Source organism: Meles meles, chromosome 10 (assembly GCF_922984935.1).
Source record: "Meles meles chromosome 10, mMelMel3.1 paternal haplotype, whole genome shotgun sequence".
NCBI lineage: Eukaryota > Metazoa > Chordata > Mammalia > Carnivora > Mustelidae > Meles > Meles meles.
Window position 1 is genome coordinate 108531220 of NC_060075.1, and position 12470 is coordinate 108543689.

The 12470-nt window shown below is 39.5% G+C and overlaps 1 protein-coding gene across 1 annotated transcript in view; it reads right to left on the reverse strand.

The window, feature by feature from the left end:
- Positions 1 to 12470, reverse strand: part of POU6F2 (POU class 6 homeobox 2) — a 389523-nt gene that overhangs the window by 354538 nt on the left and 22515 nt on the right. The window lies entirely within an intron of this gene.

Sequence of the window (12470 nt, forward strand, 5' to 3'; positions counted from 1 at the left end):
TTCCTTCACAAAGAATTCTGGTAAGACAGAAATCTAGGTGGGAGGAAACATTTGATAATGAAAACCAGCATCTACTGCTCTGAACTGGGAAAAACACTGTAACAGAGATTATTACGTTTAATCCTGGAAAGCATCACGTGAGAACCATACGAACATTCCCACTTGCCAGGCGAGGAAAGGGAGGTTCACAGAGGGTAAATAACTTGCCCAAGTTATTTATATTAATAATAATAATAATAATAATAATGGGAAAGATATCTCATTGAAACAAAAGTTTTACAACAATAACTTCCATTTTTTTCGTTATGAGTTGTGGTAAAAACCAACAAAACAACTTAGTCATCAAGCTCTACAGTACCCTCCTCAGGACTTACATTAAAACTGAAGGTGTGTGCTCTTTGACCACCTTCACCCATGTCACTCAGAATGCTTTCAGGGGATTGAAAAAAATAACAGAGTGGCCTAGCAGAAGTTGACTGAAAAGTCTGTCGGGGGCCCCAGATTTCTCTGGTTTATGTTATTCCTTTTTTTTTTCCTTTTTTAAGATTTTATTTATTTATTTATTTATTTGGCAGCGAAAGAGAGTGCACATGAGCTGGGAGCCCAACGTGGGGCTTGAACCCAGGACTCTGGATCAATCAATCGATCTATCTATCTGTCTATCTATCTATATCTACCCCCTCGCAATATTGAGTTCACCTTGGGGATGCCTGGGTGGCTCATTCAATTAAGGCTCTGCCTTCAGCTCAGGTCATGATTCTGGAGTCCCAGGGTTGAGCCACACATTGGGCTCCCTGAGGCAGGGAGTCTGCTTCTCCTTCTGTCCCTCATCCCACTTGTGCTCTCTCTTGCTTGCTCTCTCTCTCTCTCAAGTAAATAAATAAAATATTTTTAAAAATCACCTTGTTGAGTCAATAAATTAGAAAATTTGGGTTTTCCCTTCAGTTATTTTCTATCATAGAGTAACTATGAAAAAGCAATGTATCCCATTGCTCAACAGGTTGACATAATCGTCAGAAATATATTATATATGATATTATGTTGCTTTTTATTCAGAGTATGAGTTTTCATGAAAAAGAGAGGTAATATTCCTTTGCCTTCATTGGTATATTATTCTAATGTTATAAGCAATTGTTAAAGTATACAGGGCATATAATCAGATACATGAAGTTTAATATAGTACTGAATTTGTTTGATATGAAATGAAGGGTCTTCCGGTCAGTAAATATCTGGTAGCTCTCATAGAGAAGAGCCAGTTTACAACCTCTTCCTATCCCACCTTCACGTGGTCTGGATTTTATTTTATGCCATGTCAAGTCAGGGCATCAAACTGGGGCCTGCCGCTCCCCTACCTGGAGAACCTTAATTCGTCATAGATACCTCCCTCTTTTGTGAATCACAAGCCCTTGGTTTCAACACATTGTCCTGCATCTGAACCATTCATGACATATATTCTCAAAAAAAAAAAAAAAAGATTTTATTTATTCATTTGACAGAGAGAGGAAAAGAGAGAGAGAGAGCACAAGCAGAGGGAGGGGCAGATGGAGAGGGAGAAACAGACTCCCGGTTTAGAAGGGAGCCCACTGCGGGGCTCAATCCCAGGACCCTAGGATCATGACCTGAGCCAAAGGCAGATGCTTAACTGACTGAGCCACCCAGGCGCCCTTATGACATATAATCTTATTAACCTGAAGAAACTGTGGCATAAGGAACCAGAGCCACTATTAATTTCTTTGGGGTCTTAAATAAAAGTAACTTTTGCATAGGTCAAGTTTTCAGGTTTCTTAACTTAATGTTAATTTTTTCTGAAGTAATACATCGGTGCATTTTAAAATCAAGCAGTTTAAGGCTTATAGGAAAACCTGCTTATCCCGACTCGTCTTTCCTCACTCCTTGGTCCCCAGCACACACACACTTCTACATGCACTCACCATGCCGTGTCTTGCTTTTCCCACCTTAGCTGCTAGTTACAGGTTTTCTTTTAAAAGATGAGGACTTTCTCATCTCGACCCCATTTTCCTTCTCCTCCCCCACATCCTTCTTGAGGCCCTACTCCTAAAACAATATCACTGCCGCTGAAAAAAAATCAGTTTTTGATGTCTACATTATTATTCTTATGCATTTATATTTCACAATTGAGACTTACTGTGCAGGTATTATATTTATTTCTTAAAACTTTTTGAGTAATTGATCATTGCTTTGTCTATTGATTTAATAATTTTCTACCAACAAATCATTGTTTCTTCTCCTGAACTCTTTAGTAAAGTGCCTTCCAGACTGTCAAACGTAGCAGGCATCTAATGGTGCCTGGAGATGCCCTGAACACCCCAGCTCTTTCCTCTTCCAAAGAGGACCTCCTGTTCTGCAGACCCTGCGTTATCATCCTCCTGGGAATTCCCTCTGCCCATCTCCCAGGTCACAACCCCTTTATGATTCCTGGGTCGTCGTTCTTGGTTTATCCTCTCATTTTGGTGGAGCACATCCTCTGATAGCTTCCCAAGAAGCAGCGTATGAAAAATACATTTTCTGAAAGTTGAGCATGAGTGTTTGAAAATTATCACCTGCTGTCATACATTGGCTGTGCTTCGAACCCTAATACTATTCTGTTGTCCTCTCACTGGAAGAGTTACTATTGAGAAATCTGCCAACATTTCAATTCCAAGTGTGTGTCCTGTTGCTTCTGAAAATGTGTAGAACCTTCTAAAATGTCATATGTTGTCATTCATTGTATGCAGGGTACTTGGTGGACCTTCTTCATCTGGAAGCACCTGTCCTTCATTTATTTATGGGGAATGTTCTCATGTCATTTCTTTGTTAAGTTTCTCTCATTCTTCTGCTCCTCCTGTTAACCAGACAGTGAATTTCCTGGTTCTATTGGCTCATTTTCTCTTCAGTCTTTTCTGTCCTATGTTCAATCTCTGTATGTTATGAAAACAACGGTAGATTTCAATTAGGCATTTCAAACCTCCTGTTGAATTTTCTATTTCTACTATCATATCTTTTAATTCCAAGAGCTCTTTCTTGATCTCTGAACATCCTTTTCTGTAGCATCCTTTTCTTGTTTCATCATTGTAAAATCTCAAGTTGCTGAGGGGGTTGTCCTTTTCTCCAAGTTTTATTTTGTTGTAACCATGTTTGTTTGTTTGTTTTCAGAGTTCCTTCCTCAAAACCTGTTTCTTTATTATCTGTCCTTCCTATTCAAAGTTTTCCTCAAATATCAGTTCATCCTTAGCTAGTAGCAGTTGTTTAAAAGTAGGGTAATAAAAGGCTGATTGGTCTATGCATAGGTCAGTTTTATCGACTTATGATTGTTAGGCTGAGAACTTGTTATTTTTCAGAAAACAACCAACGTCAAGCCTGTTGGGCTTTTCTGCTGGACCATACCATTTCTCCCAAGAAGATTCCTCTAATCTTCTGTTAAGAGGGGACATAGCGGTGTTGGTATAAGGGCATAAGACCAACTACTGACATTGTAGAAAGAGAACAGGGAAAAGGAGTTGAGGGTCTGACGTCCATATGTCCAACTTTTCATTCTTCGCCTTTGCTTTCAGTCCTGTGTGTTTCCTCCTTGCTGGTCTGGTTGTTCCTGGGATTGAAATCTCCCTGTTTCATTTTCCCTAAAGAGTAAGACTCCCAACTCTGTTAGATGGCAAAGAATTTCTAACCTTCTAAGGGGGAAGCAGGAAAGGTCTTGAAGCTCTAACTACCCTTTATGGGACTTCCAACAAATTGTCCTGCTTGCAGCTATACCCCAACACAACCTGTGAGGAAGTCCTAGGCATCCCAGGGTCCAGAGAGCACAGGAGCTCCAGTGTGAGGATTGGCTCCCCTCTTACTGGCTTTTCTTCCTGCTGGCTGGAGAGGCTCACCTTTCTCTCCTCAGTTACATTAGCGTTTACTCAGCCATTTCCCTTCTTCTGAAGGCTCACAGACATGTCCCATTCAGGCTCATCTCCTCCCGGTTCCACATCGAGCTTACAGTTGTACAACTTCTAAAATTCTTTTTTGGGATGTTCATCATGTTTCCGTACAAGTGGAGAGAAATGCATGGGTTCAGTCTCCCATGTTTAACTAAAAGTCTAATGTAGTATTTTTGGTTTTGTTTGCTTGTTTGTTTGGTCTAGCCCCTAGTGGGGTCAGTGTGGGACTTGGTTTCCCTGCGAGGTAATTTGGTAATACGAGTGTGTCTGTCTTTGTGGAGTATTTGTGTTTATCTCTCTGCTTCTTATACCCCTACACCCAAACTGTCAGCAACCACAGAGAGTTATCATCATAACGATTTATGATACAGGTGAGGCAAAAATTCACTGGCCCACCAGTAATTTTCTGGGGGTGCCTGGGTGTCTCGGTTGGTTAAACGTCTGCCTTCAGCTCAGGTCATGATCTCAGAACCCTGGAATCAAGTCCCGCATCAGGCACTCTGCTCAGCAGGTGGCCTGCTTCTCCCTCTCCCTCTGCTCCTCCCCCTGTTTGTGCTTCAAATAAATAAAATCTTTTTCTTTAAAGTAATTTTCTGGGTGCACACTATGGAATTCTCTTGAAACATGCCTATCTTTCAAAATACAAAAAATTGAGATGCAACTGAATACATGACCTCCTGGCTATAATTCACCTGAAAAAGGAGATTTCTCAGGCTCAATATACAAAAAAGAAGGTACCCACTATGGAACGGTGTTTCAGAGAATTCAGGATAGTCTTCTAATCCACTCTAAACCCCCACAACTGCAGTCTGACTTACTACCTAAAATTCTATTTTTAGTTTAATTTTTTTTTCCCCCAAGACTTTCCCCTCCTTGATGTGCAAGTACTTTTGGGAGGTGTTAACACACAGAAGTCTTGGTATAAATAAAAAATATGAAGATTTTTTACTCAGAGGGAGGGGGATTTTCAAGGACCTGATAGTGGAAGGAAATGAGAAAGATGTTCTAGAAAAAAGAAGGGCCTGGGGTGGATGGTGAGGGGAAGGCACCACACGTCTGGGTTATGCAGACCGGTAGTGTAGTGGCTAAGAGGAGGGCTCTGGGGGCCAGACACACATGAGTTCAAATCCCACTTCCATCATTATTGGCTGTGTACTGTTAAACAGTTAGCCTGTCTCTGTGTTTTCTTATTTGCAAAACAGAGACAACACCTATTTCAAAAGAGTCTTGAAGAATGAATGCGGTTGTATATGTCAAGGGCTTAGCAAAGTGCCTGGCACCTGTAAATGCTTGATAACTGTGATATCATGACCAAGCTGCCTCCAAGTGGTTTAGCACCCGAAGATGCCCATGCTGAGGTGCAGTTCTGCTGGGTCTATTTGCCCAAATTCACTGTAAGGCAGTGAACAGCTTTCTTAATCTCGAAGGATTTCCTACTTTCTGCGAATGAGAATAAGTGCTCAAGTTTGAATTTGGTGCATAATCCAATAAATTCTTCCATAATCCAGGGAGGAAGAGTCACTGCCAGAGTTAGATACCTACATTATACAAAGAGAAAATGCTTTGGTTTCTTTTCAGATTTTTTTGTTTATTGGCGAGAGAGAGAGAACATGAGCTGGGAGGAGAAGGAGAAGTAGGCGCTCTCGCTGAGCAGGGAGTCTGACATGGGGCTCAATTCCAGGACCCCGGGATCATGACCTGAGCTGAAGGCAGATGCTTTACCAACTGAGCCATCCAGGAGCCCCAAAGGTGTCTTTTTTCAAACAGATCTTACGTGGCGCCTCGGTGACGGCACGATCAGTGGCTCCAGTCTAGGTCCCACACTCCCTGTCTGTGATGTGAAGAGTAGGGCAAGCATCACAAAGGTTTGATTTCCATGCCTGCCTGGTATTTGGGGTGTCCTCTTCTCTTCCACAACTGGGAACAAAAACTACTAATTATGTGTCTTTTAGCTGCTCTATGTATTTTTGCTACCTAAAGTCACTAAAACACATACCTGTATGAAAGAAATACAAGCAGCTAACACAAAGCCATGGCTGCGCAAGTATCTACCTACCTCCCTATCAGCATGTGTGCTCACATGTGTATGTGCGCGATTACTTGGTTATACATCTTCTATAAAATTTAAAATTCCTCGTCAGCAGAGCGACATTGGTAATTTCTCCAACGGACAGCAAGCATGCTGTTTCCAGCACAAATATTTATTATTACAATTGAGCATTTAAAGACAATAATCTTCCTTTGGCATAAGGGTTAACAACTTCTTTTTTATGGTAGAAAAAACAGAATTTGGCACCTTGCCAGCAACAATTTTTAAAATAAAATTCCTTGCCTTTAATACCATCAAAAATCAAATCCATCTCTTTCTTTTTTTTTTTTTTTTTTTTTTTTTTCAGAAAAATCACCTTTTCATTAAGTCTAGGTGATGATTTCCATGTGAATGATATTGTTTATCTGCACTTTCCCCACATTTGACTTTATTTCTTCTAAGAAATGTGGAATATTGCTTTGGGCCTTTGAAAGACAGGGGGCTGGAGGAAGTTTCTATTAGAATAATCTCCACCTAAAGAGGTTTTAAGACTCACCTATCCATTGACCCATGAAGGGTAAATGCTAAATTCCTACAGTCAAATATTCATTCTAACCCTTCAGAATAGATGAATGAGTTTGCCTCTTATTTAAATTACTCTAAGATGGATAAGATTTTTACTGTCAGATGAAAGGTGATAATCATGACCAGCACCATCACTATCACTTGGTTGTTAACAATGACAAAAGTGACAAAGAAATTTGGCTTCTCCCCGTGACTTCCTTTGTAATGTGTGTGTGTGTGTGTGTGTGATCTCGGCACTTTTCTGTGGACTCCCGCGTCCATATTCAATACATGTTTACCTAGACCCTCATGTATTCGCGCCTTCTTTGTGAGCCCTGTTGTCTAGCTTTCTGGTGGGCCCCGAATTAGCATTCAATTAAGTGTTTCTTAAGAGCTATAACCTGCTGACCCTTGCATATTTCAAGTGTGCTCTGGACCTGGCATTTTCCTCGAATTTCCTTCCTCATCACGGGTGCTCCGTTCTCCACGCTCGCTCAGCTTCGGTCAGCCTGTGACACTCCGCGATCACCATGCTGGAAACAAACCTGCTCTGGTGAATTTCCCTGTAAGCGTGGTTCCCAGAGGACTTTGATCTAGGGTCGATTTCATTGAAATGAGGCACTTTTCCCAGCTTACGGAAATAAGAGATGAGATATTTCAGAGGCCCAGTTTCTCAGCAGCCGATTTGCAATGAGAAGAAACACATCTAGGGTGGGAGATGCCATGATATTCACCCAGGTCTCCTTCAAATTTCTTCCTCATTTGTGAGTCGACTGGGTTGGCGGCCACGTCTTCAGGACCCCTGATTTCACTCTGGCCCATTTCAGACCTTGTTTCCTCTACATAATTTTAGGGAAGATGTTCTGTTCCTTTGCTGTTTTCTCTCCTTGTATGTTTTCTTCCCTTCCTATTCGGACTTGAGGAGAAGCAGGGGTATGTTTTTCCCTTAGTGAGCTACCCCAAGCAGTAGCCCAGACTAGCAGCAGCAGTGAACCTCTGTGACTTCACCACTTGCCCCAGGAAAAGACGGTTTGGTCGTGTGGTATTAAAATTCTAGTAAATTCTACCCATTCATTGCACTTAGAGTGTTTCTCTCTTCTATCTCTGATGCTTAAAAAATTAAATTAAATGGGGCACCTTCATGGCTCAGTTGGGTAAGCGTCTGTCTTCAGCTTAGGTCAGGATCCCAGGATCCTGGGACTGAGTCCTACATCAGTCTCGTTGCTCAGCAGGGAACCTGCTTCTCCCTCTCTCTCTGCCCCTCACCCAGCTTATGCTCTGCTCTGTCCTGCTCACTCTCTCTCTCAAACAAATAAAATCTTTTAAAAAATTAAGTTAAAGTCAAATTAAGTCAAAACTAAACTAAGAGCAGTTTCTTCTCCCTCATTTCATTGTTTTACAAACAATGGTCTTATATTTTCATGAAGTGGGCACCAAGGGACATTTTTCTGATTTTAAAGTCAAGACAACTTACTTTATAAGTTTTCCCCATTTTTCTCATATCTTGCATTTCTTTGTAATTTATATTGCAAACTGACTAAAAGATAAAACCAGGATATTCATATGAGTTTTCTTATCTCTGGAAATAGTTTTTTTTTTTTCCTGTAAGAGTAAAATTACAACTTAAAAATTTCAACCGCCTTGTAAAATTCAAGAATAGTTAATTAGAGGGTTAAAGATATAAACATCTAATCCATAATAGCTTAAGATGGCAGTATCTTTTCTCTGGGGAACAGAAACTTTAGAAATCTGATTAGCATTGCTAATCAACACAGATCCTTTCAGTACATAGTTATTATATTGCTACATGCCAAGTCTAATTAATATTCCAGAGTACCAGTCAAGATTCATTTTTGTTCATTTGATCTATGAACTTTTTCAAGTAAACCACTGATTTGGGGGCTATAATTGGCCCCTAGAGGGTATACTGTACTTTAAAAGTAGAAGAAAAAAACCCACCCAATTCTTACGCCTTAAGCAATTCTATGCGGATACTTATTGAAATAGTTGGCCAGTGGCAACTCATTTTAAAGAGTAGTTTTCAATGTTTTATCTCTGCCCTGCCCTTTATTCTTTTCATTGGTTATAAAATAACTGTACCCCCCCCCCAAAAAGGGTTGGCGAAATGGGAATTTGTGATCAAGCAGAGTACAAATACTATAAGCATAGAATACAATGGTATCATCTACTGCTAAGAGATCCTTCAATATTCAGAAATATTTTTTGTTATAGAGTGCACTTCTTTTGTAGAAGGATTTATTCCAATGGGATTTTACTTGAGTTCATTCATTTAGAAGTAGTATATGATCGTGTATATATTTCAGTTATCATACTTGCAAGACTAATTTCAACTTTTAACTTTCTAAGGCACCATGTTCAGCAAATTTCAGATAAGCATATTCACAAGGACTAGCTTCTGCTCTGCCTTTAATGTACAAGTGAGAAGTCGAGTCACTCAGAATTACAGAATTGGAAAGGTCCAAGGTCAACTTCATCCCACCTTTAACAACTGTCAACCCCTCCTGAGGACTTCAAACATGAAAAAATCGCTGCCTCGTTAGGAAGCACATTTTCATTTGGACAGTTCTAACTACTGGATAATTCTTCTTACATTATACCAAATCTACCCTCCTTCCAAAAAACACATGTGACTCCATCCATTGGGCTTTGTTAGGCCCTCTGAAACCACGTAGAATAAACCTAGTCTTTCTCCAATATTTTAATAAAACTTTCCAACAGCCCTCTCTCGAAGCTCTCTTGAGTGCAGACTGAATGTTTTGTTTCACTGTTCAGTTCTGTGCCATGGCTGTGAATCCTTTGTTTTTTTCCAGGGCACTCTCATTTGAACATGCTGCATTTCTGTACTTTCTAAGCAGAGCAGTGTCTAGAGCTAAATGTTCTCCACTTTTAAGAGAATTGTATCATTTTAGCTTATATTTATATATATAGCATATATATACATATATATGTAAAATATATACATATTTATATATAGCATGTATATTTATATCTGTACCTGTAATCAATGTATGTATATATGCTTATAATACAGCTGTGGAATATAATAGCTAACATCCATGATTTTAACATTTCTTCAAGTCCTTTTTTATCCTACAATTCCTTATGCAGAGAAACATGAACCCCAAGAACTAAGAGGTTGGGCAGAAAGGCTATATTCATCTAAATTTTCTAGATTTTAATTTTAATTTTACTATCCACAGAAATCTAAATCATCCATAAACAGTTTCTTCTTTCAGGAAAACAAAAAATGCATTAGTATTAAAGGCAAAATTTCTACTATAGAAATTCTTCCTAAAAGTCTTCAGGATATTTCTGGGGTCAAACTTTTTTTAGTAAAACTTTTTTTTTTTAAAGATTTTATTTATTCATTTGACAGACAGAGATCACAAGTAGGCAGAGAGGCAGGCAGAGAGAGTGAGAGGGAAGCAGGCTCCCTTCAGAGCAGAGAGCCGGACGTGGGACTCGATCCCAGGACCCTGAGATCATGACCCGAGCCGAAGGCAGTGGCTTAAACCACTGAGCCACCCAGGCGCCCCTTTAGTAAAACTTTTTAATCTCTTTGTGGATCGCCACAAACCTACAGCTGGTATGTTGAGACTAACATGCAGAGTGTCCCAGACTTGTTACAGAACTAGTAACCTCCAAACAACAGTATGCTGGTAACTGCTTCCCAGCCAGCATTCTGGGAAAAATAAAAAGTATGCATGTAGATAGGTGCATGCATTTATTATAAACTGTTATAAAGAATGGTAACAGTTTACAAATAATAACAAAATATACAATATTATTTATTTAAAATTCTGTACATCTCTAATTCTGTTCTTTTACTGTTTCCTGCAAAATTCACTGTAAGTTTCTATCACCAACAGCAGTGTTACAAAATTAGACTACAAATAAATGTTTGATTACTTTGTGATTCAGCAAAAAGCCACTCATGCCATTAACAAATATCCTGACTGAATACTGGATGATAGTTTCATTTATGTTAACAAAAGCAAAGTGAAATACTGAAGAGTCATGTTGGAAATTCACTCATCCATCAATGATGTAAGTGATCTCCTTGTAGGATTGTATTATATCTTTTGAATACTAGAAGAATATTTGTTTATTTCTTTGTGCTCATCACAATCTAATACCTATTGAGACAGCACCCTTTAAAGTTTAATTTCCATTATTAGCATTTTCTCCATCACTTTCTCAAGTCCAGAATAACACAATCAAGAGAAGTCCTGATTTTTAGCATTTGCAAATTTCCATGGTATACTCTCTCCATGGCCAATTTCAAGCCTCCAAAGTTATTTCACTGAATGTGGGGTTGGGGAAAGATACACAATATCATTGTATAGTATTCCTACCATAGAAATACAATAAATACATAAGACCATAAAATATAATTTATGTAATTATAGATGTATATAATCTAATTCTTGGTAGTGTCATTGTTTAACAACTGGCTCACAAAATTCCAGAATGTGAGACACCTGGGTGGCTCAGTGGGTTAAAGCCTCTGCCTTCAGCTCAGGTCATGATCTCAGGGTCCTGGGATTGAGCCCCGCCTCAGGCTCTCTGCTCAGCGGGGAGCCTGCTTCCCCTTCTCTGCCTGCCTCTCTGCCTACTTGTGATCTCTGTCTGTCAAATAAATAAATAAAATCTTTTTTAAAAATTCCTGAATGTTCACAATCATCTCTCACAAGGCTTCAGCACGTCACTGGTGACAGACCTGGAGAGAGATTCAAGTTCTTAGAATCTACCTTGATCGACTCCTCGCTGAGCTTTAGAATCATTGACTCGAACTGGAACTATATCCAAAGTAACTTCATCAGTAATGCCACTCATATGATTTACATTTCCTACTGTGCAAATAAATGTACCAGAACACAATCCCTAATATTTATTCTGAGTCATTTAAATGTGACATAAATTACTCTATGAAACCAAACAATTCTTGTCACCAATGCTATAAAAACACTGTAAGCCCATGCACAAGAACTTGAGTCGCTCTTAGGATGATCGAGACTCCCCAGCAAACAGATGGAGGGAATATCTCACCTTATGCTCGCATTCATCAGGCAGAATTTATTGCTTCCCAAATACCAACTCAGGTTAGATATCAATACCTTGAATTCATACCAACAAACACAATGTGGCAATTTCATGCCTATTAGTGAGTATTAAAATGACAATAATTATATATAGAATTATCCTTACTTCATTCAGAAATTAGTAACCAACAGTAAACTCCAGTAACATAATACACAACCAAAGTAATTTCTGCTCATAACTCTATGCTTGAAATTTTCTTCTGGTTTTCATCAGGAAATTCATCTACTAATGCCACAAAGGAGATATACTTGTTGTTGCAAATTATTACCTAGAAAATCCAGAGTACATGTAACTATACATATCAACGCATACTTAATACATCTCTCCACATACTCAGCTTGTTGGTTTGATGATTTTATTTTTTAATCCAGAAACCTAACATTGAAACAAAAAAAAATCTGTAGATAGCTTCTAGAGACCCAAGTCATAAGGTTATTGTGAGAACAAGAAAAAACTAACTGGTAAGGAGTACATTTATTTTATTTCACAGTTTCTCTGAGCAAGTTGAAAGCATCTCTGGGAAAGAGCACCCGAGGGTGTGTGCCACAGCTGAGAGTACCTAGGCTGAAGGAATGTCATAAAACATCTGGCATGACACAGGGCAGCCCGGAGTCTCCCCTGGGTCGGTGGTCCGAGGATCCACAGGGAGATGTGTAGGTCTGTCTGGATGCTGGGTGGGAGCTATTGCCACAAACTCTCTAGCTGAGCTCTGAGGAAAGGAATAGTTTGGCCCCTGGTGATTTACACGCTGGGTGCCCAACAAAATCTCAAGCAGCCACCAGGCTAGGACGGAAACAGGGATTATTAAAGAAGAGTAGAAGAGAGAAAGAGAA